Here is a 27,772-nt window from a genome sequence, read left to right on the forward strand (position 1 = left end):
ATAAATACACAAACAATACACGTAAGCTTTCAATTGTGTAATTTAAGTGATCTAGGTAGCTCTGTTTTGGAAGTTCAGTTAATGCTAGAAATGTGTTTTGGAATTTGAATGTGCTTTGTCTCTAGGGGCCACCATATATATTTATATATAAACATATATAAATAAAACCACTGTTTTTTTTTACATTAGTAATTCCTTTTGTGCATAATTTTATATTGTTGTTAATAATAAATTAATTAAAGCAACAAAACAACCTGAAGAGCCAGTTGGGAGCCGAAAGAGCCGGTTCTCTAAAAAGAGCCGGAAATCCCATCACTGTACCATCCACAAATACAGGCTGAAGCTCTACCGCGCAGAGAAGAAGCCATACGTGAACACGATCCAGAAACACCACCATCTCCTTTGTGCCAAAGCTCATTTAAAATGAAGTGACGTAAAGTAATTAGTCAAACTGAAATTTCAAATTCTTTTATGGGAAACACTGATGACTCCATAAAGAGGGACCATAAGGTTTATTATCAGCACACAGTTCAAAAGCCAGCATCTGGTATGGTGTGTCAGTGCCTGGCAGATTGTACATGTAGAAAGGCATGATATGTGCTGAAAAAATAACGGCTCCCTCTTTTTAAATCATGAATTTGCTGTGATTAACCAAATTTGTTGGAAAGCTGAGTTTAATTCTGCCAGCTACACTGAGGCCTGATTACTGCCAGAGCTGCTGAATCAAGAACTCATCTGACAAAGTGAAGCAGGTTAAAAGTTCTCAAAAAGCAACACATGATGTCACGGTCTAAAACTCAAGAACAGCTGAGAAAGAAAGTCAGTGACACCAGTCTGGAAAGAGTTACAGAGCCAGTTCCAAGGCTTGTGGGAGAAAACTTGGAACATTGGTCAACCTTCCGGGGATTCGCCAGCCTACCAAAGCACATCGACAACTCATCCTGGAGGGTTGCAAAAGACCCCAGAACACCATCTAAAGAACTGCCGACCTCACATGCCTCAGTTAAGGTCAGAGTTCGTGATTCAGCAATAAGAAAGACAGAGGGCAAAAATGGTAACGTTCTAAGGAGAAAACCACCGCTCACCAAAAAAGAACACAAAGGCTCATCTCACACTTGTGTGTTGCCTCCTTCAATGGCCAGTGAGAGTTTGGGGAAGATATTTTGTGGACTTATGAGACAAAAGTTGAACTTTTTGTAAGGTTTTAGTCCCGTTATATATGACTTTTTGTAACTGATGGAACCATGAATTCTGCTCTCTACCAGAATATCCTGAATTTTATGCCCTGAAGCTCAAACACACATGAGTTATGTATGAGTTATGGTGGTGGTGTAATGGTGTGGGGGATGTTTTCTTGCTATACCAACTGAGCGTTAAGTCCCACAGCATTCCTAAAAATTGTTGCTGATCATGTCACTCCCTTTATGGCCACACCTGTCTTCTAAGCAAGATAATGTCAAATTATCTCAAACTGGTTTCTTTAACATGGCAATAAATTGGAAACATCTGGGTCCACACCTCAAAGCCCGTACGGCCCTGATGAGGGCCAGGCAACGTTGCTGAGAAAGCGAAAGAACTGACACACACACGTTTCACTGACAAGTGGGTAATTAACTTACTGGTGTTGGAAACTATAACCAAGGGCACTGTTGAGAGAGCATGTTTAAACCCAAATGCATTCAAGCAAATAATATAATCCTAAAGGTTGGAACACAACTGGGGAAACCAGGAGGCAGACAACTGGAAGAGAGACTGACAAACCAACAAAGTTTGAGGGTATACACTAGATATACACTGGATGGAAACAGAGACAAAGGTGGCACCATGAAAGCAGCAGAGGAATTAGACATATTGTCTAATGAATAAATGCTTGAACAAATCCTACAACCTTGCATGAATGTGAACAAAAGTTCCTGGTAATCATCTGAGTGCTGTGAAGGCAACAGGCTGCAGTGTAATGACAAGTGTAAAGAAAGAAAGAAAGAAAAAGGAAAAATAAACTTGCTCTGGGAACAATGTGTGCAAAAATGTTCATTGGCAGTGAACACTCTGACCAGGTGGTGGAGCTATAGGACAAGTCAGTGGATCACGAGACATTAATTTTCATCATCTGGAAACAGTGGGTGTTTGTGCACAAATTTGTTGCAGTTGCACTGCAAATTTGTTGCAGTGTTTTATTATTGCTGTTTTGATATTTCATTTCCAGGTGGTTGACAGAGCAGCTGACACTTGAGCCAGCACGGCAGCGTGGCTGGAAATATTCTGGCCGCTTTCTTCGTGACAATGTCACAATAAACAGAAAGCAGTCAGCAGCCAAATTACTCATAAAAGGACTCAATAACAGATGGATAAGTGTTTAGGACTTTCATTTAGTGAAATTTTAGGCCTCTAGCTTCTCGACTGGAATTCTCTGTAGAGTGTCTATTTGCATAAACCAAATACCATCAAGATCTCAGCAGGACCCTGGGAGAGCTGAGGCTCAGAGAGTAGTGCTGGGGTGGAGCAACAGAGTTCATCACGCAAGAGACTAGACCAAATCTGGGCCAGAAGGAGGGCACGAGAAAGGGTAAGAGTTTGAGGCCTAACAATACCACTTCCACTTGTCATAAATGTCATACACCACATAGACAACCTTTACTTCTAGGTTTCGCAATACAGCCTGCTATTTGAGACAAAACACACTGTAGCTTATCTTTTTCAGGCCAGTCTTGTCCCCTCAGTGTGTGTGTGTGTGTGTGCCTGCACGTCTTCATGCCAGGACTCTCTGCAGTGATAAGATGCCTTCCTCTTTTATCTCTTCAGCATTTAATTGAATCTCCCGCTTTGAGCTCCTCACTGCGGGCTCCTTCAGATAAATTCAAGAATTGTAAAATCGGGATAAATCACCACAGTGCATGGATGTCAGTGCTGAGATTATTTAAAACATTCCCTTATGAAGTGAGACACACGGAGTAGCAACTACCAATGCGTTTATTTTACTTGGAAGGAAGCATGTAAAAATAGTAAACAAGAAGAAGTGCTTGTGTGAATTGATGAATGAGAAGTTGTCTGAAGTGCTCTGAGTAGAAAAGTGCTATGTAAGAACCAGTCCATTTACCAGCTTGCATACACAGTGAAAGCAAGTGCTCACCAGGGCAATACCACAAGATTAATTCTTCCAACACTGTCATGGGAACAACCCTAATGCTCTTATAATTATATAGAAACAGCTACATGATGTACTCGTACATGATTGTTACTGTGCGGTGGATCACAGATAGCAGAGGCGCTACGACAAGGCCTGAGAAAAGGACAGATTAGTGGGACAGAGAGGGAAAGATTCATTCAGAGTGTACCAAAAAGACTGTTGCATAGCTTTAATTTTAGATTGTTGCATAACTTCAATAATTTTCTATTAGTGCTTCTGCTGCCTTTTTCTGTTCAGTCTCATTATGAAGTCCAGCGTTGAAGCAGTGTTTTATTATTGCAGTTGTGCGTTCTGCCACTAGAGGGCAGAGAGAAACCACTAATGCAGATTCAATAGAAACCAGTAAATGTCATTCAAGCACATGTCATTTTTGGATTCATTTATTTTTTTCCACACGTGATGCCCTCGTTTGGTGTTTTAAGAATTATTTTCATGCACACAAGACACATGGGGGGCGGTCTTGCTGTCACATTAATCCTGAACTGGGGTTAGTCATGTTGTCCCTGGGCTTCTTTTGCTGGTTGACATATGGCACTTATGTTGCTTTCATCACTCCATTCTGAGCTGTGATAGCCAGAGGCTCATTCAGTCTCGGATTGACACACCAGGCTTAGTCACTGTAACCACTTTCCAGTCCCACGCTGCAAGGCTCTGACAGCGTTTGCTTTCCAGTCTACACAAAGGTTGTGTAACTGCAGCATGCACCAGATCAGCTGCATGGGAAGTAGCAGCACCACATCTGCTGTGGGGCTGCTGTTTTTGCTTTATTTTACATAGGTGTCAATGCAGGTGCACACACGAGCACACACCCATGCTCCAGCTCCGCCACCTTTAGCCACACCGTCTCTCTCCTAATTAGACTATAGCTCTGCTCCTGGCTCCACTGCAGCTCACTGTGATATGAAATCTGACACTGTCAATTTACCTCCCAATCCGTCAGACTGTGAATTGGATTCAGATGGCAATGTGGTGGGGACAGGGGACTTGGAGCTGTGGCCTTGGCAACCACTAGCCATCCATCCACCCACATCCATATCCCAACAAGTTCCTTCAACGGTGAAATCGTTTGCAATCTTCCGTTAAATGTTCCCACTGCATGCTCGGTGTTAGATTGTTTGTGCTGGGGTATCAGGGGCCGTCGGTTTCGACTCCACCATCGACTGAATGTGAGTATGAATGGTAGACTGTCTGTCTATGTTAACCCTGTGACAGTCCAGGGTGTGTCCTGCATCTGGGATAAGCCTCAGTCCCCCTGTGACCCTGATAAGAATAAACGGAAGAGAATCGAGGGGTGTTATTGAATCTCTTTTAAAAGAAACCCAATCTAGATCCATTACTTTTTAGCAGCTACAGTGGGGAAAATAACTATTTGATCCACTGCTAATAAGTTTGCTCACTTACAAAGAAATGTTTCTCATTTTTATGGTAGTTTCATTTTATGGGAGAGAGACAGACTAACAACCAGATATCCAGAAAAACACACATCAAATAAACGTATAAATTAATTTGTGTAAAATAAGAATTTGTTTTAGCCAGAATTCGGACTCCCACAGATTGGCTGTATGCCGCTATGACACACAGATTACTATCTATCAATAAATTACAAATTGAAAGTTTGATTTGAAGTTGTAGACCTGCACAAGGCTAGGATGGACTACAAGACCATCAACAAGAAGCTTGGTGAGAATGTGACAACTGTTGGTGTGATTATTTGGAAGTGAACAAATGTGGATGTCTTCCAGTGTGACAATGATCCAAAGGCAACAAAAGAGTGGCTAAAGATTGAGCATATTAAGGTGATGGAGTTGCCTAGCCAGTCTGCAGACCTCAGTCCTATAGAAAATCTCTGGAAGGAATCTCCCAGTTACCAAGCAGCAGCCAGAAAACCTAAAGGATTTAGAGAGTTTCTGTAAAGAGAAGTGGTTCAAAATCACTGTCTCCAGTTGTAAAACCTCACTGGATCGTCTGCAGCTTGTACAAAACACTACTGCAAAGCTCCTTACCAGATCCACATCACACCCCTCACACTGCACTGGCTCCCCATTAAATTCAAAATTCAAAATGGTCACTGCACCCATTTCCCATTTTTCTAACAAAATATAAAGAAATTAAGGGAGACTCAAGGAGAGTGAAAGGTACCTGGAATGCTGACTTAATTTGAACACTTCAGCTTTGCGGAAGTAATGAAGGTAAATAGGGAGATGCATTTTGTTCTGGTTTCACTGACTATCTATAACCTTAACACAAATAAATACAGCTTCCAAGAATAGGCAGAATTAGAAAGAACAACATTGTCAACGTACCCAATGTACTCGATTAGACACAAGTCAGTCAGTCCAATTATCAATACAAAATTAATAAAGTATTTCAGTGATACAATGTTACTACAGCCTGGGATTAAGAATCCTCAGCATTCCTCTTCATAAATGGAGCAATCGTTTTAAAGTATTAGCAGTGTTGGGAAGGTTACTTTTAAAATGTATTCCATTACAGATTACAGAATACATGCCCTAAAATGTATTCTGTAACGTATTCCGTTACGTTACTCAATGAGAGTAACGTATTCTGAATACTTTGGATTACTTAACATATTATCATGCATTTTACAACTACATGAATGTACTATTGCTGTGTGATTTATTACTATTACTGAAGGTCCGTGGCTCCGAACCGTAGTAAAGGGACCTCTGACTAATACGGTTCCGTGTCGGGCTCGTAGCCGGAAACTAGCTTTACTTTGTTGTCTGGGTCAACTCTGCTTGCAAGAGACAGAGAGAGGCGTTGAAAGGCTGCTCCAACAGAACTTATTGTTTCGGAGGAAAACACGAACAAAGCGTACAGTCGAGTTTTAATAGCTTACTTACAACTGGGCTCGTCAGGCACTCTTCTTGGCTGCAGTGGTTATTATTATATTTACATGCTTCCAGCTCCCGTTTTTGCTCGATGACAGCTCGTACTTTTCCACTCGCCTTTTTCTCCCTCCTCCCGCTCACAGACACATAACGAGTATGGCAGTCCATTCTCCCTGCAGCACGGACTACACTGCCCATGATGCTACATTCTGCATTCTGCCTATTAGCTTAGCACAACAACAACAACAAAAAGGCGCTCTCTCACCCAGGAAACACGCAGAGCGTCACCCTGTAACCATGGCAACCGCAACGCTGCCGCCTGGAACTACAGGACGTAGCTGTCAAACAAAACCGAAACAGTCCTGACCCGCCACAATATGAAACAGGAAAGTACAGCCGTGTAATCCATTTATTTCAACAAAGTAACTGTATTCTAAATACCACCTTTTTAAACGGTACCTGTAACGGAATACAGTTACTCATATTTTGTATTTTAAATACGTAACGGCGGTACATGTATTCCGTTACTCCCCAACACTGAGTATTAGCATAGCCAAAACTCCGGCTCCTCTGTGAACACAACTAACAAACACATTAGGGTTTTTCTTGCAAACAGATTCCACCACTGTTTTGTGTTTTCCTCTTCAGGGAAGCCACATAAGTATCACTTTAGATTTATGATTGAAAAAGCATCTTCGAGAGCAAAAGAGCAAAGCTTTCATAGCCAGACATGCAAGTGTGTGTGTGTGTGTAGTACAACAGCTTGCAGTGTGATACTGACCATCCCAAACCCTTGTGCTTTTCTCTAGGTGAATGAAATTCTTGTTTTATTAGTCTATTACTTAGACCTAATTAGCAAATATGTGTTCTCTGTGTTTCACCTTTTACAATTTATGAATGTATTCATAAACAGGTGGGTGGGCATCCTGCTCAGGGCCAGACCTGTAGCTTTTCCGACAATGACAATATCACTGAACATTGAAATAACAGAAATGAAGGGAAAGAAATTCTTTTTGTTATAGTTTATTCTTTGCATTTGAAAATACAGCACACACACACACACACACGCACACACACACAGGCAGAAAAAATGTGAATGCATGAGACGTGTTGTATGAAGCACTTTAAATGCTCATGTAGAATAGAAAAGCACTGTATAAGAACTGGTCCATTTACCAGTTTGCGCTGTAGTGTTTTAGTGTTTCAGGATGTCCTAAAACTCGCTGAAAAGCCTTCAGCTAATCCAAAATGCTGCAGCAAGAGTCCTGACAGGGACTAGAAAGAGAGAGCATATTTCTCCTGTATTGGCTTCCCTTCACTGGCTTCCTGTTAAATCCAAAATTGAATTCAAAATCCTGCTCCTCACGTACAAGGTCTTAAATAATCAGGCCCCATCTTATCTTAATGACCTTGTAGTACCATATCACCCTATTAGAGCACTTCGCTCTCACACTGCAGGCTTACTTGTTGTTCCTAGAGTATTTAAAAGTAGAATGGGAGGAAGAGCCTTCAGTTTTCAGGCCCCTCTTCTGTGGAACCAGCTTCCAGTTTGGATTCGGGAGACAGACACTATCTCTACTGTTAATATTAGGCTTAAAACTTTCCTTTTTGCTAAAGCATATAGTTAGGACTGGACCAGGTGACCCTGAATCCTCCCTTAGTTATGCTGCAATAGACATAGGCTCCCGGGGGATTCCCATGATGCATTGAGTTTTTCCTTTCCAGTCACCTTTCTCGCTCACGCCGGGGTGGCTGTAGCTCAGGCGGTAGAGCGGATCGGAGGGTTGGTGGTTCGATTCCTGGTTTCCCCTAGACTGCATGCCAAATATCCTTGGGCAAGATACTAACCCCAAATTGCTCTAAGATGCATCCATCACAGTATGAATGTGTGTGTGAATGTTAGTTAGAAAGCACTTAGAAAATGTGCTTGTGTGAATGGGTAAATGCGCAAATTGTGTAAAGTGCTTTGAGTTCTCAGAAGAGTAGAAAAGCGCTATGTAAGAACCCATCCATTTACCATTCACTTGTCCCTTATGAAATAAATTTGGTCTAGTTACTCTGTAACTTGTAGTAGTTAAAAAAGGGTCAGAAATAACAGCAGTTTGAAAAATATAACTTGTCTCCAAGAATACCTTCTAACTGCGCTTTAGTATATTTATTAAATATTAATTAAGGAATACATTTCAACTTCAAAATCCTGAACTGCTAACCCAAAGTCATAGGGTTTCAATTTCTTTAAATACCAAACAACTACCCTTCATTCACTGGCACCATCAAAGAACCTTGATTCCTCAGTTAAGCAGGGAACAGAGCCAACGTTGCCTCTCCTGACTTACAGAGCTGGTCTTCTATGAAATACTGGGGCCAGGATGGAGCTATCCCAGCCGGCACTGAGCCTGCGGTCTTCACCGTTCTCCTCATCTCACTCTGCTATAGGCTTTCTAACTTATTGTCCAGGGCTGGTGGGACCGACGCCAGATTTATTGCAAGATCCTCAATTGATTACAGCATCGTCTCTTGTCAGACATTTCAATTTGGTTGGAAGAGGAAAAAAATGAGCTTTCCAGTTGTCTGCCATCATGATTTATGGAATGTGTTTGCAGGTATGTTGTCATGCACGGAGAAAGAAAAAACTGACAAATCTGCCTCCAGGTTAGAGTAGCATTGCTGGGTTTATAGCTACTTAAAGGAGTATTACTTTTAATTAAGAATATCCCACTCTGTTTGGTATGATGGATATGACTTTACTCATAAGGGAGCCGTGACAATGGATTTTATTACCAAAGGTCAGGGTTCACCATACATATAATAATCATAGTCCAAAAGTATCTCAGTATTCTTTTAATATTACCCAAAAAAAAGTGTTTGTAATATCCAGGAGCCGAGTCTGTTGGTTATTTTTACTCTAGAGTTCCACAAAGATCCCAGTACCTAGCAGGACCATTAGCCTCACAATGGCTTCTTGGTGACATTGACAGAGCACTGATGAGAATTTCCTCTGATATGGAGCCATCAGAGCCTAGTAATGATCAACATCAGTCACTCTGTCAAAGCACATAGACAAAAGAAAGTGAGTGCGACAGGAAAAGTTAGTGAGAGGTAAGATCTTTAGAAAGGTGAGAGGACAAAGGAGGTGGCAGTGCAGAAACATTTAGAGGAAGTGAAGAAGAGAAAAGGGACAGAACTGGACTTGTTTTCTTTCTGACAGGAGGAACTTCTTCATAGTTTGGAAGGGGTTGTTTTTTAGCTCTTACCTTAGGGTAGATAACTTCCCAGCACAAGAGAAACATCCAAACTGTAAAGAAATACTGTTTGAGGTTCAACATTTTATTTTTTTATATATATTTTTTGTATTTTGAAAGAGAGAATTGGTTCATTATATTTAGAAAGTGTTCTGCTGGAGGAGAGTGAAAGTAAATGACACAGCTACAGGATCTCTTAAAAGGACATTTTCTGACAGGTGACACAAGAACATCAACCCAAAGCAGCAACACAGAGGGCTCTGCATCCTCTCAGCTTCCTCTGATGGTGGGTGAGAGAGTAGTCAAATCAAATTATACGAGCTCGAGAGTTTTAATTCCAGCCGTGGCTGGTACGTCACTCTCTCTAGCCCTGCAGGCCTTTCCATCAGCACTCTAAAGTGATAAATAAATGGGGTAAATAGTAAATCCACCAAAGGCTGCAGTGGGAAGGAGGAGAGGGAAGGAGAGTTGGGGGAGGCTCTCTGAGTCTTAATCCCTCGAGTGAAATAGCTGCAGCACAAGTCGGGCCCTGGAACCCAATATAGTTTATTTCACTCGCACTCACTCTTGTTTTCTCTCTATATACAATACCAGCTCTACTCTCCTGTCTCCTGCACATGTAGGTAAATGGTCCATTACAGTGAAAGCAGCGAAATAAACACACAAGTGCAAGACTTAAGGAAATCAGCTGACATTGTCATTTTCCCAGCTGGTTAAAATGTGTTCCATTTTAAATGCGTAATGCCCTTGAGGGTGGAAATAGCTAATCACAACTCATTCTAAATTAGTCTTGACAAATGGCAACCTGGCTTAATCATATCGGAACGCTAACTATGTGGAGTGTTATCAGATTATTCTACCTCAACGAAGACCCAGCGTGAGAGCTCACTTCTGCAGGGGGAAGTTGGGATTTGTGTGCGCATGCATGGAAATGCATCATTGTGCAATGACGCAAGAGCATGATCACATTCCATCTGCTCACCTGTAGAGCCAACATCACAGGGTGGGAAAGTTTCACAACAAGACCAGGAAATAATAGGAAGAACGTGTCAGAGTAACAGTATACCGTATTCATATATCACTATGTTGTGGGTGAACTGAGCAATAGAAGTGCTGGTGCATCTGGTATGCTACCAAACACTAGGCTTTCCCAATGAGAAATACATCAAAAGGAATCAATACTGGCAACACTTAGTTTGGCAGGACGATACTCAGTAAGTCAGTAAGTCAAACTCTCATAATCATGAGGGAACTCATCTTCATCATTAAAGGCTGTGTACTGTTTTTAGCTCACAGTCCTACATTCAATCCTTTGAGAGCTGTGTCCTAGTGTGGTTGCTTTGTGATTATGAGTGAAGGTCAGCTTTTAATGCTGAGAAAATAAATAGTAAGCAACAGTTACTAGAGAGAAAACTTAAGAATACACTGGATCTGTACATGGATTGTCAGAGAAAATAAGAAAAACTACACGTTGCAAGTTTATGTTGGCACAATTCTATACTTGTGAGGATGATATACATATATATAATCATGGACAGGAACAAGCTCTGAGCACAAGATCCATAGAGGCTGGGGTCTATCACACCGGGCAAGACCCCAGCTCCAGGCTGTGTAAAGGTGCCCCTGAGACAATCCAGCACATAACAGCAGGGTGTAAGATGCTAGTAGGCAGGGCATACATGGAACACCATAACCAAGTGGCATAGTATACAGAAACATCTGTGCCGAATACGGCCTGGAAGTCCCGAGATCAACATGGGAGACGCCCCCAAGGGTGGTGGAGAGTGACCAAGCTAAGATCTTGTGGGACTTCCATACAGAGGGACAAAATGGTGGTGGCTAACCAACCTGACATAGTGATGGCAGACAAGAAAATGGCCGTAGTGATAGATGTAGCATTTCTGAATGACAGCAACATCAGGAAGAAGGAACATGAGAAGCTTGAGAAATACCAAGGGCTCAGAGAAGAGCTCGAGAAGATGTGGAGGGTGAAGGTAACAGTGGTCCCATGGTCACAAGGTGCGGTGACTCCCAAGCTAGGGGAGTGGCATCAGCAGATCCCAGGAACAACATCGGAGATCTCTATACAGAAGAGTGCAGTCCTAGGAACATCCAAGATACTGTGCAGGGCAAGAGGGGAATTTATATACATTAGTCCAGACATTGTTCAAGAGGCTTCGTAGTAGGCCATGCTGTTGTGTTCCTTTTAAAAAACAGAAGAAGAGGCTTCCTTCTGGCAGTACCTCCAAACAAGCCATACTTGTTTGATCTTTTTCTAGCTCTACTGTCATGAACTTTAACATTTAAAAAGCTAATCGAGGCCTGAAGCCTCTGACATGTAGCTCTTGGGCTTTTTGGAGTTTGACTGAGCACTGCATGGAATGACCTCTGGTTGAATTTCCTGGGACGCCCACTCCTTGGAAGATTGGCAACTGTCTAAAACATTTCCCACGATTGAATACTCTTTCTTACCATAAAATGAGCAAACCTTGAAAGTGTTTGGAAACAGCCTTATGATGTTTCTTACTGAAGTGTTTGTGTAAGGTCATTACGCTGGCTGGGGCACCAGAATGCTCCAGACCTGAAAACATCTGAAACCTGAGCTTCTGTGGAGGTTAATCACCAGTTAATCAAGTACAGCAGCACAAGGCTGTTACTTTTCTTCTTAATTTCTATGGAAGTAGTAAGGGTGTACTTTGTTACTCTTCATTTTGCTTTAGTTGGTGCATTACTTGCGTAAGTGCTCAGAATGGGACTCGCAGGGACTGACCTGAAGTCAGCAGCAGCACTGGAAGGGGCCCGGAGGTGCACAAGGAGAAAACCATGGAGGAAGATTAGGAAATTTAATCCAAAAAAATAAAAAAAAACATGAGTTTTGATTTTTGCAGACAGACCGAATGATTGAACGTTAATATACAAACTGGCAGAACCCATAAAGTAACTGAACATTTATCTTTGAAACATTATTTTCCGTTGTTTTGGAGTTTTCAACACAGGATGTCATGCTGCATTCTTTGTGTTAATGTTGTTGTTGTTTTTGTTTTGTTTTTTACGAGCTTCCCGCTATTCACTGAAGCCCATTAATCTCAATCTGAGTGCAGCTGAATGCGAGTAAACCATTTCTACACAAACTTTGCCAACCTCCAAGTCTCTCTTTTGTTCTATCCTCACACCTTTGTGTTGTGTGCACCACTCTGCCCGTTTTAGTCACCAAACAACACCTCAGCAGGGCCGCGCATTTAAGGTGTAAATGCAGCTCTGTGTGTGTGCGAGTGTGGGGTAGTTTTTCTGTGATTAGCATCCATTAGCATTCAGCTTGACTGCAATTATATGCTTTCATTTTCTCTGTCACACGAAGAGTCATTGTTTATTATTATGGCTCCCTTGCGTGCCTTTGTGGTGCTGCCATCTCTCGTCATCAATAACGGTGATATGCCAAATGGGGCAATGAACTACTGTCACCTCACACTTTTGGAAATACAGAAAGATTGGAAAATACTCATCAGCAGATTTAATTTTTTTTTTTTTAAATGTTGCTATGGGCAGCACTGGCAGCCTTCAGCTCTCTGTGTTTCATACTTGATGACAAGTCTGTGAATGTTACAAGCTTGTATGTCTTGATTTTTCTTATCATCAACATGGATTAATATAAATGTAAACCCTGGCAAGGACGAGTGAGTAGAGAATCTAAAATGACGAAAGTGCTTGTAGAAAACCAAAGCCTCGTTGCTGGCCTAACTTAAAATATCTGGATTCTTATTTAAGGAGTTCCTGCAAGTTCAAAAGAGTGTGATGCATTTTTCACAGAGGTTTCATCAGGATAGGTAAAGAAAAAAACAGGCTGTCGTGACTGAAACCAGCTCCCAATATTTTTTGCATGATTTTACCCCCTTTCAACCTGCTGATCAGTAATGCTTCCTCTTATGTTCAGGGCCCATTGTTCCCCTCTCACCCTGCAGTGCTCCCTGTTGTTTCTGACCTTCAGCCATCACTTGACTCAGCCACATACACACCTGTTCACAATTCCCTTTTCAGTTGCCTGCAACTCTCCCTTAGCCACTTACATTTTCCTTCCTCTTTCCTGCCTCTCTTGCTGTACACACACATGTATGTAGTGTGTATGTGTTACCAGTATGCATTGAATTAATTCTAATCTATAAAAATGCCAAAGATAACACAGGTTAGTAGATATGAAACCGTATTTATGTGTAGTATGCATCCCAAAAACCTGGCTTATGGCTGCATGGTGTGCAGTGTGTCCTAGAAAACAAGTGGAGGACAAAAGATGTTGTGGTAGGTATGAAAATAACTGTTCAGCAGATGAACAGGATCTGAAAGAGTAATTAATATAAATGCTTTTTACTTTCCTTCCATTTTCCACTTTCAAGTTTCTTGCTTGATCAATATGTACTGAGGAGATAAGGAAAGTGGAAGGAAAGTAAAAAGCGCTACATCAGACAGAACAGAACAGAATCAGCTTTCTGGGATTTCCTTACCTGGATTATTGACCATGGATCAATACATCACTTGCAAATATTTCCTAAGTAGCACTAGCTGGCAATAGGTATGCCATTGGTTTTTCAGGCACTAAAGTTTCACATCTGTTCATCCTGATTTTTTACAGTTTATCTTAAGAAGTATCAGTGAACGTCTGTACCAGATGTCATTCAAATTGATTCAAGGACTGATTCAAGATATTTGTATCAGTAGAACAACATTGCCATCTGTTGACTCATGTTACTGCAACACATTCTCACTCCTAGAAACATGTAGATTACAATACTGAAAAAACTAGTCATATTTTAAAGCAGCATTTACCTTTACCATCATTGTCCAAGGCAAAGGGATGGTCCTTTGGGATCTGCCTTCAAGGAGAGAAATGGCAAGAAATCTTAAAAAGACTCGGAGAGGAGTTGCAGATATCCAGTGGTGGGAAAAGCACAGATACATGTTTTAAAATCATAAAACGTTGAAGTGCAGATTCAAATGATTTACTCAAGTAAAAGCAGAAAAGTACAGGCTCTGAAAGATACTCAGACTAAGAAAGCAGCTCTTTGAATGACGTATTTTGTGCAAACCTCACTGATATATACTAACATTAGTATGTGGCAATGCAAACTTTCTTTCAGTTTGCCAAATCCAGGAACAGAAAAGTGAACACGATCAGAGATTAAAGAAAGATTTGGCAGTTTGGGGGAACAATAAGATCATGTAAGAGTCAATATCTGTGAATTTCCCAACTCTGATACAAATCTTTTCTTAAAAAATCAGGAAATTACACATAAGCTTTAAATTTACAGTTTCTCAGATACCACTGAGCAGTCCTTACCTTTAAATCTAGCATCTTTTCTTTCTCTCCTGTCCTTTTTCTTACCTCTTTCTCCATCTTTAAGTGAAGTTAGCGCCCATTCTGTTTCTCTCCTTGGGAAATATAACATCTGGACCTTTAGCTAGCAACACAATGGGTGACAAAATGCACACAAACACAAACGCTAGATTTGGAATGACCTGCAACTTAAAAAAACGTTACTCCCTTTATGTTCACACCTCTTCAGTAACACCAGCTAGATACTGAAGCACCTCAACCACAACCCATGGATAAAAATGCTGTTCTGTATCATACCAGTCCAATTTAACCCTGAGTATAGCACTATAAATTATGCATAAATTATATGATTTTTGCCTTTGTCACCCCTTTGTTTGCAATAAGTACGGTGATTAATGCACCAATATGACTTCTCTGACCTTTCATTACCATCATTAGACTTCCTGTTATAGTGACACCAATACAGCAATTTTGCCTGTGGTCTCATTGCTTGTATTTCAGAAGAAGACGGGCTCCTGTTGAAATCTGTTGCACATCCAAGTAAGCTGAAAAATTATGCTAAAGGGGGTTTTGGTGTATCACTTTGTGTGTTTGGAGTAAGACCGGGATAGACACTAGCAATCTGTGTATTCAAGGCAAACCTCTAAAAAGTTAAACAGGAGGCATTTAGGTAAAGAATGCAGATAATACTCAATAAACAGCACAATTAGAAAGGAAGAGCTTCATTTGAGGTGATGAAAATATAATTACTACACTTGTGTATATTCATCTTCATGTCATTTTTATACACACAAAGGATACTCTGGAGATATGTTCCCCCACCCACGCTGTGAACCCAATTGAATTTTTTTTTAATTCAGAACCTGTGAGGAGAGGGTGAATGAATCCATTATCCTGCTAATTAAATTCAAATAGTGGAAAGCTGTTGAGTGAAATCTTTTTTTTTTTTCATTCATATCACGTTTATGGTGCCTCTCATCATGAAACAGTGATAAGAGACATCCATTTATATACAAATGGTCTGAGGTACGCTGTGGAAAACAGAATAATCATTGCACCAATCAAAAATGGATTGGAGGGGCCACCTCATCTTCCGCTAGCATTTAAGGAAACGAATGTCAAATTTTATACGGCAGCAGAAGAATGCACACTTCCACTTGCTCTTGTAGACACGCACGAGCACTGCTTCCTCCTTTAAGCATGTGGAGGAGGGACAAACAATCAAGAGGCACACTATAGGCCAGGGGTCCCCAATCCCAGTCCACGAGGGCCGGTGTCCCTCCCTTTTAGATCTCACCCTGGGTCAACACACCTGAATCACATGATTAATTCTTTACCAGGCCTCTGGAGAATTTCAAGACATGTTGAGAAGGTAATTTATCCATTTAAATCAGCTGTGATGGATCAAGGACACATCTAAAACCTGCAGGGACACCGGCCCTCGTGGACTGGGATTGGGGACCCCGGCTACAGGCTCTCAGATTTATTGCTGTTGCAGTGGAGACAGCCTCAGGAATTGTTATCCCTCTCTTCCCTATTCACGGATGGCGGCTTCACTCTCCATCTCCCATCTCCCAGGCATGACCCCATTCACACGCTCCACTGGCTACTTACATTGTGGGCAAACGCTGCTGATAGCTGTGCTGCAGAGCCTGGTGAGAGGCTGACCTCACCTCTATCGCTGACACACAGATGGGGCTCCAAGAGTGGGAGGGTGGGCTGTCTACGTAAGAGAGAAGGAGGCAGCCACTGGGATGGAAGTGAGAAGAGACAGTTGAGAGAAGTTTAGTGATAGGTGTAAATCTAACTGTATGAGTAGCTTTTCTCTTGACCTCTGTGGTGCAGCATGTAGTCTGAATGACTGCAGCTAGCCTTAGCTGGCTGTCATTACTGTAATCATGACTGTTATTGTCACGGACCTGGGTTTGAGGGACACAGGGTTATTGAATATGTTATGGGCATGTGTATTTTTGGTGCTGCTGTCCCTCGTCTTCCTGGTTTGTGTGTGTGTGTGTGTGTGTGTGAGGGTGTGTGTACAGAGTGCCGGTCTACAGGCCTGGTGGGTGTGTTCAGCCTGGAGGCAGAGGATCACACACCTGCAGCTGATCAGGATCGTCGGGGGAGCTACAAAGCAGTGTGGCTGAGAGCGCCTCAATGCTGGATTGTTCCGTAAGACTCCACGTCAGTGTCTTAGCTTAAGTTAAAATCAGTTAGTACATACCTGCAAGAGTGTGTGTCTTGCCAGCTGCCTCTGGTATTTTTCCCCCAGGAAGAGCGTGGAAACAGGAGGGCGGCGAGCACGGGGAGTGCGAAGACACGGATTTTTGGGAGAAGACACGACATGGGAGTCAAGGGAGCACACGAGGATTTATTGTCATTTTCTGCACTGTAAATAAACGCACCGTTCACTGCGTTTGGGTCCTCCTTCCCCACGGTCTGCCACTCAGACCGTGACAGTTATGGCTGTTGTGACTCATCAGCATTAACCAGGCTACAAGCAACAATTGTATGCGTGCAGTCAGTTTCTATGGTTGTGTTGCCTGTATGGAGCAACTAAACTCCTTACGTTTAATAGTAGCAAATGTGTCATTACTGGCAAAAGCACCATTTAATGCAATATTGTGCAAAAGTCTTGAGCCTTGCATGTTCTTCTATGCTAGGATGCTTTTATTACATTGACAGTGTTATTTGGGATTATTGTCATGCTTAAAATAATACCAATGAGAGGCTTTCCATCCAGTACTGCAAAATCTGATTGTACTTTTCTGCATTCATAATTTCCCAGCAAACCCTGGGAGAGCCTCCACCATGTTTTAAAGATGGCTGTAGATGCTCACTGATGACCTGCTCTGTATCTGCTGGCGATGGCTTGAACCAAAAAATGTCTGGGTTGGATTCATCACTCCAACACCCATTGACTCTGATATTCAGTCCAGCTCTTATAACTTGTTGTGCCTCAGCCCTTTCTCCGTGTTATCCTTCCTTAAGAATGGCTTATTGGAAACCACCCTGAGGCTTTTCTGATGAGGGCAACAGTAGATGGATGCCTGGGGCCAGTACAGCTTTTTAAATGTAAAAAAAAAAAAAAAAGCATAATTTAAAAACTGCATCTCGCATTTACTCAGTATATCTTTTATGATATTTAAATTAGCTTGAGCTGAGACATCAAAGTGTGACAAATTCTTCATATAAGAAGAAATGAGGAACGGGACAAATACTTTTTCACAGCAGTGTAGGTGGGTTAACAACCCCTGAGAGAGCATTGGAGTTTATTTACATGCCTCTGAAAATGGTCCCGTATAAGGACCAGTGTTGGTCAAGTTACTTGAAAAAAGTAATCAGTAACTAATTACTGATTACTTCCCCAAAAAAGTAATCCCGTTACTTTACTGATTACTTATTTTCAAAAGTAATTAATTACTTAGTTACTTAGTTACCTTTTAAAAACACGATTTACAACCTGAATAGGTAATAAAGCGATAGATCTTTCAGCCCAATTCTACTTTTTCTGCATAATCCATCATACAAAATGTAATCAAATGGAAAAGTCTCTTTTTAAAACTTGTTTTATTAGTTTTAATCTTTTAACTTTATGCATCAAGCAAAAATTTAATTATATGCAACATTCTCTGACTGGAAGAAATTTGTTTAATATTTAAACCTATTTTCTGCACATTCCAGCACATAATTTTTTTGTGTGTGTGTTTACACTCAGTCTTTCAAATAGATGCAAGTAAAACACAGCAGAAAATAAATAAAGTCAAAGACTTGTGGTCCTTTTGCTCTATTTTCACCTGTAAAGCAGGAGCAGGGTACACTGAAAAAAATGCAATAGGGTGGTTGTTGAATTTGCATAGAATTACTTCATATATCCAGCATGGCTAATTTACATTTCACATCTAAACATATTTTTGTCTTTTAATTTTCACATATTCTTTAAGAATATTCATTCTTTTAGAACAAATCATGTTGAAAAGAAACAAGTTAGTCGTGTTTTATCCTCAAGCTCCGCCCCCTGGAAAGGAAAAATCGGCTGCACTGTCCGCCATTTTTGTCTCTCGCTTTGGAAAATCTACTACCATCTGGAGTTTTACACTTGAAGGTAAATAAGATTTTAAAGCTAACACACCAGTGAGAAAGAGTGTAGACCCTTTATATATGTGGACTTTTACTGGGGTGTTGTTATTTTACAGGTATGTGGGCTGTTTATCGAAAACCATGAAAGGCTAATGTTAGGCTCCAGTTAGCTAATGGTAACCGAAATTATGCGATAAGCAAATTAGTAATTAACATATTAAATGTGAGTTAATATTGTTTGTATATTCTTTCAGTCTAAATTATCAGACTATTACAAACTTGCATCGGTGTCTGTAGTAAGTGGTGGTACCTGCAGTGTCTTAACCATTAAACAAGCTAATGTAGGGCCGGGATATGACTAGTTTGTTGAAACATGTCTGCTGCCAATGTGACTGCTCACACACGGTAACATTACCAGCACATAGCCACAGCCGCTATAAACATGCTGAAAGGTCAATCTAGCTTCTGTAGTCAGCAGCTGGAAGACTCAACACAGACCCAAGATTCAGTGTAACGGTTATCTAAATGTTGTGTGTCCTGTTTGTAAGCCCAGAAAAAGAAATTAAATAAAATGACGACCTTGAGCTTCAAGCTAATGTAAGCGTAATGCTATAGCATAAAGCGACTAATGCAATGATGAGGTTGTTAAATTAGTAAAAATACAGTAAATATATCCAACATGAATCATTTATATTTTTGGTCTAAACATAATTAAGTCTCATGCCTTTCACTTGTTTTAGAAGGATGTTCAGTCTTTTAAAACCAGTCATATCAAAATAGCAGAAAATAGTTATGTTTTCTGTTGAAACTCCACCCCCCAGGCTGTGTTCTGCGAGGGAAAATTCACTGTGGCGGTCCGCCATTTTTTGTCTTCGCTTAGTTTACGTTTGGTGCTGAGCTTTACTTTGTCGAGGTAAACTGAAAACTACATGTTTGAGAGGAAACGAAGAGAACATCCATTAGATGGGGAAGTTTTTCTCATGAATTGCTGTTGAGCAACATAATGGAAAAACAAGTCATTCCTTAAGTTAACTAACGATAATGCTAGCTTAAGCTGCGGGACAATATTATGTGCATTAGCTTTTTTTCAGTGTGTGCCCAGTCACATTCGCTTGTTTTTTCTCAGTGAATACAGACTAACAAACTTGTGTCCATTTAGTTAACTGGTTGTACCTAAAATGTTTTAGTTAAATAAGCTAGTTTGCCATGGGGTGGGCTCTGTGTGTGTGTGTTCGGGGGGGAGGGGGGGTGTCTTCACTAAAGTCGGTTTATTTAGGGCATGACACCTATGCAGTACTCATTAGGAGAGGAAGTGCATGACGTGGGGTTTTATTTCATGTTCTGGGGCAGTGAATGTAATGTACTGATAACATGTTAAAGACACACAAAAACCCAACAAATTATTTTAACTGATTTATAGAGAGACTGAGAGGAGGGCTTAAAGAGATAAAAATAATGACGATAGAAATATGTTAAATTTATTTTTTCTGTATCGATATATGGTGCTTATCCCTGCTGAAGGGCAGATTGGTGTTGCTTCAGAACAATTCTCTAGCGCTGTTACGTAGAGGTGTTACAGTTAAGGTTTTAATAACATTATTTTATTTACTAGTGAAGATTTGCATATGTTATCTCACATTCTGTAAGGTAAATTTTCTGGAAAGGTCAAATTAACTAATTTAACTAAGTATTAATGAAAGACCTTGATGTGTATATGACAATAATAGATGTAGTTTCTGGGTCATTTGGCAGAACTGCAAAATGGCCAGAAGGAGGCAACTGCTGTGGTTGCAAACAGGCTTTGGGTGGTATGGAAGTAAGGGCAACTATGGAACTGCTCAGCAACATGGGACCCATAGCTAATAAATAGTAATATGACAAAAAATAACAACTTTGTGTGGATGTAACCTTGTGAGATTTGAGATTTTGACAGCATTTTTATGTGACAACTTCTCTTTTTAGATAAATGCAGAGTTTAAGCGCATTACCACCATGCCACTGCAGTCCAGATTACTCTCGCAGATAGATGTGCTATCTGACAAACTAATAAAGGTCTTCAAAAGGCGAGGAGGACAAATAGGAAGAAGACTTCAGAACATTCTGGAGCCCACGGCCCAGGTAAGAAAAAAATTAATTTGTGTATACACTTTAGGGAAAATAATAATTTTAACAAAATGCTGCTTGTCACTCTATGCCAGGAGTATGTTGAAAATCACCTGGGATTTTCACAATTTACCATGGGTGCGTTTTTTTTCTTCTTTTACCTGCATTAGAACTATGTGTGGAGTTCATAGTTGAACACCTCTCTATGCTCTGACAGTATTCTGCTTCTTTGCATGGAGATTTCACTTCAGAAATGCATTACCTTTTTGAGCATTCTGAGGACTCAAATCACATGCTGTAATGAATCCATTTTTGTTCACCTAATGTGTTAATGTTAACATTTTTTGGAATAGTGACACAGATTAAAATAAGATTTGGTATAATGTTCTTTGACCAGTGTTCTGTTTAATTAAATTTTGGAATTCTGCATTTTCTAGGCCACAGATGAAGCCATTATCCAACGATCTAATAAGGAAACAACCATGGGAATTTACATCATAAAGTCAAGAGATGCCAATGGCAGCCCTGAGGACATTGGGATAGTCCTTGAAGGCCAGAGAGTCTGGCAGGATTTGGATAACTATACCCTAGCAGCTGCAATGCTGTTTGGACTAATGTACACTTTGAACCTCACCTACCCACTGGAAAAGTATACCTTCGAGGTATTATAGAAACTGGTTATGGAGCTCAAAAGGAACAGCCTTTCAAAGAAGGCCCAGGTTTTCAGGACCAGACTGTACGATTGAACAGTTTTCCAGTTATGATGTGGGAACAACATGTTTACCTCTTCGAATATGTACCATCCTTTCTTTTAAGCCAGCACTGGTAAAGTTGCAGTACATAGTGAAACTTATTTTTCTGGCACTTTTCAACTTGGGGCCTTTATTACTGCAGTTTTCACTTTTCAAGCCATGGCTCTTTTAAAAAAAAAATCAAACTTTGAATGTCCATTTTTCTCAATGGAAATGGTGCCTTGCACCAATTTCACCAGTTTGCAATTTTTTTCCCAAGGTGCACCACTACAAACAGATTGCATCGTCTAGTATTAGTGATTGTGATGTTTAGTGATAGAAGCAAGCCAATACTAATCAGTTTAGGTCTCTTGGTTTTGTGCCTGTGGGTTATAATGTTATTTTAAGTCTCTTCTTTGTGTCATTTTAATAATTACACCCCTGTTGCCATATTACCTTATGGCTCTTACATTTAAAAAACTATTTTTTACATAAGCGCGATGTCATAAGGCCCCACAATGTTGAATTCAGCTTACAGAAGATAACTTTGAGGAATGTTGTGGAATGTTTTTCAAGAGATGCATTGTACAAATATGACTCATGTATATTTTGGAAGCCTGAATTGAAAGTCCATTGTTACAACTGTGTAGTATTTTCAAAAATACAGGTCATTGTTCAAAAATGTTTTGCTTATTTCTTTGATTGAAGATAAAGTGTACAGTACATACAGTAAGATCAGCCTTAATTTAGTTTTATTTATTGAACACTCAATTATATATTAGATTATATATTATATATTAGAAATTTGTTATAAAATAAGCTTACCATAAAATAATCTTGTCAATATAACACATAGTAGTCCAATACAATTAACACAAAAAGTTCATGTCTGATAAACAAGTGGTTTCTATAAATATTTGACCGGAATGAAAAACATAACAACAACATAACAAAGTCATGTTCATGTTACCAGAAAAATGTGTGCAGGTATAACATAAAAAACTAAGGTTAACCAAACATAACTTAATTTCGTGCAACCGATTACAATAATTTTTTTACGTTTATCCCACTGATTATTTTTTTTCAGTGTAGGCGGAGGTTTACACTGGTGCAGGTGTGCCGCAGCGATCAGTGGAAGAATCCGCGAGTTTCTCCGTGAATTTCCCATTACGTTGTAGCGCACTCGGTGCTTGCTTGGAAGTTTAGGGGTTTTTTTTTCGCTGTAAAAAGAAGTTTTCTTCCCACGCACAACGGACGCTAATGTTTTTGTCACTTTTTATGGAATCAAACTCAAAGTAAGGTCAGTACTTCCACGCTTTAAACGCTGCATGCTCATACTCTCTCTCGATATATGATCCATTGTTGATCTGCACACAGCTGTTGTCACGCACGTCGCACTCGCTTACGTCACTGTCATGAGACACTCTCGCAAGAAAATCACGGTTTTAGTAACGCAGTAACGCAGCGTTCCTACGGGAAAGTAACGGTAATCTAATTACCGTTTTTGCAATAGTAATCCCTTACTTTTGTTGAAACTTGTTCGATTTGGGTAAGAGAAGTAAGCAGACTGAATCCAGGTAGGTGGCCAAAAATAGTGATCTTTATTTACACACTTGCGCAGAGTGTGGGAAGAAACTTGCAACAACAATCTTCCTCGAGCAGACCGCTCCCCATCCTTATATTACCCTGATGACATCACAGTTAGATCTTACTGGAAATGATAACAGTTCAAAAAGTTCTCCTTATATAGACATCAGATGCTACTTTAGAGACAAACAAGTGTGTGATATGTTGTGCAATTTTGTGAGACTGTGTGTCCAACCGAGAGACTGTCCTGAGACGACCTCCCTGTTCTTAATACGTGTGGGTGTGAACATGCGTGTTTTACATGACTCTCTATGTGCATGTTGGTGTAGGCCTGAATATGTGTGTAAGTGAATGTAGAAGGCCCTACTGGACCCACAGCTTCGAGAGGTGTGAATACAATGATATGGATACCATTTGCAACAGCTTAAGCAGATAGAAAGAATGATAGAGAACAACAATAGACTAATTAAAGTGATGATAATATGCATACATTAATATTTTGCTCAGATTACCATAGATATAATTCAGAGATTATTCTGTCAACAGATTCGACAATGATGAATGATTGATCAATGATAGTTCTGATTATAAATTGTCACCATAAGAATACAAAATAAAATATCTCTTGTCCACACTCCTCCTCTTTGGCCATCGGCCAACCTTTACCAGAATTTGTTTCACTCCTCCGTCCAGGCGGCCTCTCGCAACGGCATCATATACCCCGGACCAGCTGAACCAGAGTCTAGGGCCCTGCTTACCAGTTTTACCAACACTCGCCTTACCAGAGGAATGAGACCACACCCGATCATCAATATACCTAGAAAAACTATAAGAGAAAACATGGCAGACATAAACACACCCTTCCATTGCCCAAAGACAGACGTGATCCAGTCTCCCAGCCCCGTGTTCACGCCTGATTGCTCATGCATGGTTCTAGATAACGTTTTCAGATTCTCAAGCGCCCGAGTGACCGTTCCGTCCGGAGCAGTATTGTTGGGAATAAAGGTGCAGCACATGTCACCAAACATTGCACATACTCCACCGTTCTCAGCCAACAACATGTCCAGAGCCATTCGATTTTGGACTCCCATTAAAGACGTCGGACCTAATTGTTCCCACCTGAGCCAACCTCGCGCTTGAATTTTCTCTTCGACTTGATCGGTTTGGACTCTGGAGCGGATAGACCTCTGCGTCTGGGCAATTCACCTGTCTGCCAATAAACAAACAAACACATTATAACACTTATTAACCCCAACATCCCCGTTATTTTCCAATTTTCCCACAATTTCATGATCACTGTTCCCAGGCTCTTTTTACTTTTACTTTAAACTTCGTGATAAGAGTATAACGTTATGAGTATAAAAGTATGCAATTATCGTACAAAACTATTACGATTCCTTTAAACTATGAAATACTTTAGACTAGAGCCCTAGCCTATTAGGAGCCTGGAATGAATTAATGCTTGGCATGTGACGCTCCTCTTCTTTCTTCGTCTCCCCAGGTAGACTGCTGGGGAGAACCGCGGCACAGGGGGAGAGGATTATTCTGCCTCTATGTTTCCCCCTGTGTTACTTGGGGTGGAGCTTATCTCGAGTAAGCTCTCATCGGCCACGGCACATTGAGACCAATGGAACCAGGTCTCACCCTTTCCCTTCAGCCGAACCGCACTGGTAGTGCGAGCCGTCACCTCGAATGGCCCCGTCCACCTTGGATCTCTCCACTTTCGCTTAATGACCTTCAGCCACACCGCCTTGGCGTCGGGTACGGACCTGTCCTCCGCATTCACCCCCTCTCCAACCTGTTGTGTGAAACTAGACACAAGAGCTTTTAATTCTTTCCAACATTCAGTATGGTTTCTGTTACTTTTTATACTTTCTTCCGCCGGGACTGTTGTCCAAGGACCTGGAAACTGTCGTCCTGTCAACAGCTCATATGGTGTGAAACCTGTGGATTGATTAACACAACATCTTATTATCATCAATGCAATTGGCAGGGCTGCCACCCAATTTATCCCCGTCTGAGCAGAAATTTTAGCGATTTTATTTTTCAGGTTTAGATTCATTCTTTCTACTTTCCCCTGCGACTGGGGATGATATACAGTGCCAAATCTGTGTTGCAACCCCAGCTTCTGTTCTACCTCTGCCAAATCTTTGTTTTTGAAATGAGTCCCATTGTCTGACCTAATTCTCTTAGGAAAACCATGCCGGGGGATGTAATGATTGATTAAACACTTAATCACACTTTTTGCATCCTCCCTCTTTGTTGGCCACGCTTCGGGCCATCCCGTCAGAGCATCTACACTTACCAGTAGATATCGAACTCCTCCTGGCCCTGGATCAATCATGTCAGTGAAGTCGATCACAATCTCTTCACCCGGTCTCTCTGGGATGGGAAATTTTCCTGCCTCTGGCTTAATTACTGGTTTTGGATTGTGCCTCCCACAGATCAGACACGTCCTGGCTTTCTCCTTGATCATATCCTTCAAAAAGGGATGCCACCAATGGCACAGATGTCTTCCCATCTGGGCCACACCTACATGGCCAAGCCCATGCGCTTCGGCAATCTTCTGTTTTGCCAGGTTGGCCGTCAACACTGGTCGTCCGTCAGGTCCTCGCCAGAGACCTCCTTCTTCCCAGGCTCCTCGACTCTTCCAGACCCCCTTCTCTTCCGGGGCCGCCTCCTCTTGGGCCTTCCTGGCCTCCTCTAGCATGTTGACTCCTACTTCTTCCTCCGCGGTTATTTGCACCATCTGCCTAGGTGCTCCATATCCTGCGGCCTCCTTGGCCGCTCGATCAGCTTCCTGATTTCCCCTGGCCACCATGCCAGTCCCTGAGGAGTGACCTTTGCATTTTATGATGCTCACCTCCTCTGGATCTCCCAAGGCCTGCTCAAGTTCCTCCATTTCCTTCTTGTGGCAGATTGGTGCATTATCTGCTGTCCTGAATCCTGCTCTTCTCCATTGGGCCAGCTCCACGTGAGCTGCTCCAAAGGCATAAGCTGAGTCTGTGTAAATGTTGACTCTTTTTCCTTTTGCAAGTCTCAGAGCTTGACTTAGAGCAATTACTTCTGCTCTTTGGGCTGACTGCTGCCCTTCAAGTCTTTCAGCCTCCTTCACTTCAAATTCAGCCCCTTTTCTGCAAACTACCGCGTAGCCTGCTTTCAATCCTTCCTCATCTCTGTAGCAGCATCCATCCGTGAACCAATCTTCAGCTCCCAGTACAGGTTCCGCTTTCAAGTCTTCTCTTATCTTCTCGTCGACTTCAGCTCTCTTTGCACAGTCGTGCGGCTCTCCTGACCCCATTAAATCTGCCATGTTGATTCCTTCATGTGTGAAGGTCAAGTTGGGAGCGTCTAAAACTTTACACACTCTCTGTTGTGTGAGTGGTGTCATGGTGAAGGCTTGTGAGTTAACATATGCCACCACACTGTGGGTGGTCAGCACCTTCAACGGATGGTCCCTCACTATATGTGCTGTCTTTTGTATAATCTTTGACACCCCAATGGCATGCTGTGTGCATCCCGGGTGCCTTCTCTCTAATGGATCCAGTCTGACGCTGACGTACATAAGTACATCTCTCCCTCCCCCTTTTTTCTGAAACAACACCCCATTAACTATCCCGTGTGTTTCTGAAACATCAAGATAGAAGGGTTCATCATAATTAGGGATGGCAAGATCAGCCGATCTTGACAAGTCCTGTTTCAATGCGATAAACGCCGACTCAGTGGCCGATGTCCATGGCAGTTCAGCCTTCAGGTTACGGACACCCACCGTTTTCACCAAATCCCTCAAAAGGGCTGTTTTCCCTGCATAATTTGGAATGAAGTGACGGCTGTATCCTGTTAAACCTAAGAATGAGAGCAACTCCTTAACCGTACGCGGTTTTGGATGTGTCAAAATCTGATCGCGATGGGTGTTTAGCAAACCCACTGATTTGTGAGCAATGACACGGCCCAGAAATGTTACTTCTGGTCGGACCAACTGCAACTTTTCTTTACTCACTTTGAAACCGCACTCAGCGAGTCTCTTCAGTATGGTAAGTGAGGCTGCCGTACAGGCCGAAGCAGACGGAGCCGCAATGAGCAAATCATCAACATATTGCACCAGTGAACACCCCTCTGGTAGGTGGCATGGCGATAGAGCTTCTTTCAACACTTGGTTGAAAATGCCCGGGGAGAGTGCAAACCCTTGTGGCAACCGTGTGTATCTGTACTGTTGCCCCCTGTATGTGAATGAAAAAATGTCCCTCAGAGACTCATGTAATGGGAGACAGAAAAATGCATTCGCTAGATCAATACATGTAAACCACTTCTGTTCTGGTGTTAATGCCGTCAATGCTGTGTATGGATTTGGGACAGGCACCGTGTCAGTACGTAAAATGGCATTAATGGCTCTTAAGTCATGTGCCATTCTGTACTTTCCTGTCCCGTGCTTTTCTACTGGCAAAATAGGAGTGTTCCAGTAAGATTGAGAGGGCTCAAGCACCCCTACTTTCAATAGCCCTTCAATGGTTTCTGCAATTCCCTGCTCAGCTTCTCTCTTTTGCCTATACTGCGGTTTCCAAATTGGCGTTTCAGACTTCAGCTGGAACAAAACAGGCGAACAAGTTGCCTGGCCCACATCCGTAGACCCTGCTGACCATAAGGTGTCAGGAAGAGTCGCAAGTGCG

The 27,772-nt window shown here is 41.5% G+C and overlaps 1 long non-coding RNA gene across 1 annotated transcript; it reads left to right on the plus strand.

Annotated features, from left to right (window-relative positions):
* The first annotated feature begins 18,511 nt into the window (after positions 1-18,511).
* Positions 18,512-21,322, plus strand: LOC146371035 (uncharacterized). The gene is made up of 3 exons (XR_014797218.1): positions 18,512-18,709; positions 20,647-20,802; positions 21,225-21,322. It is a non-coding gene; the product is annotated as an uncharacterized LOC146371035 (long non-coding RNA).
* The last annotated feature ends 6,450 nt before the right edge of the window (positions 21,323-27,772 follow it).

This window comes from Perissodus microlepis, chromosome 16 (assembly GCF_051167445.1).
Source record: "Perissodus microlepis isolate ML-2025 ecotype Zambia chromosome 16, ASM5116744v1, whole genome shotgun sequence".
Lineage (NCBI taxonomy): Eukaryota > Metazoa > Chordata > Actinopteri > Cichliformes > Cichlidae > Perissodus > Perissodus microlepis.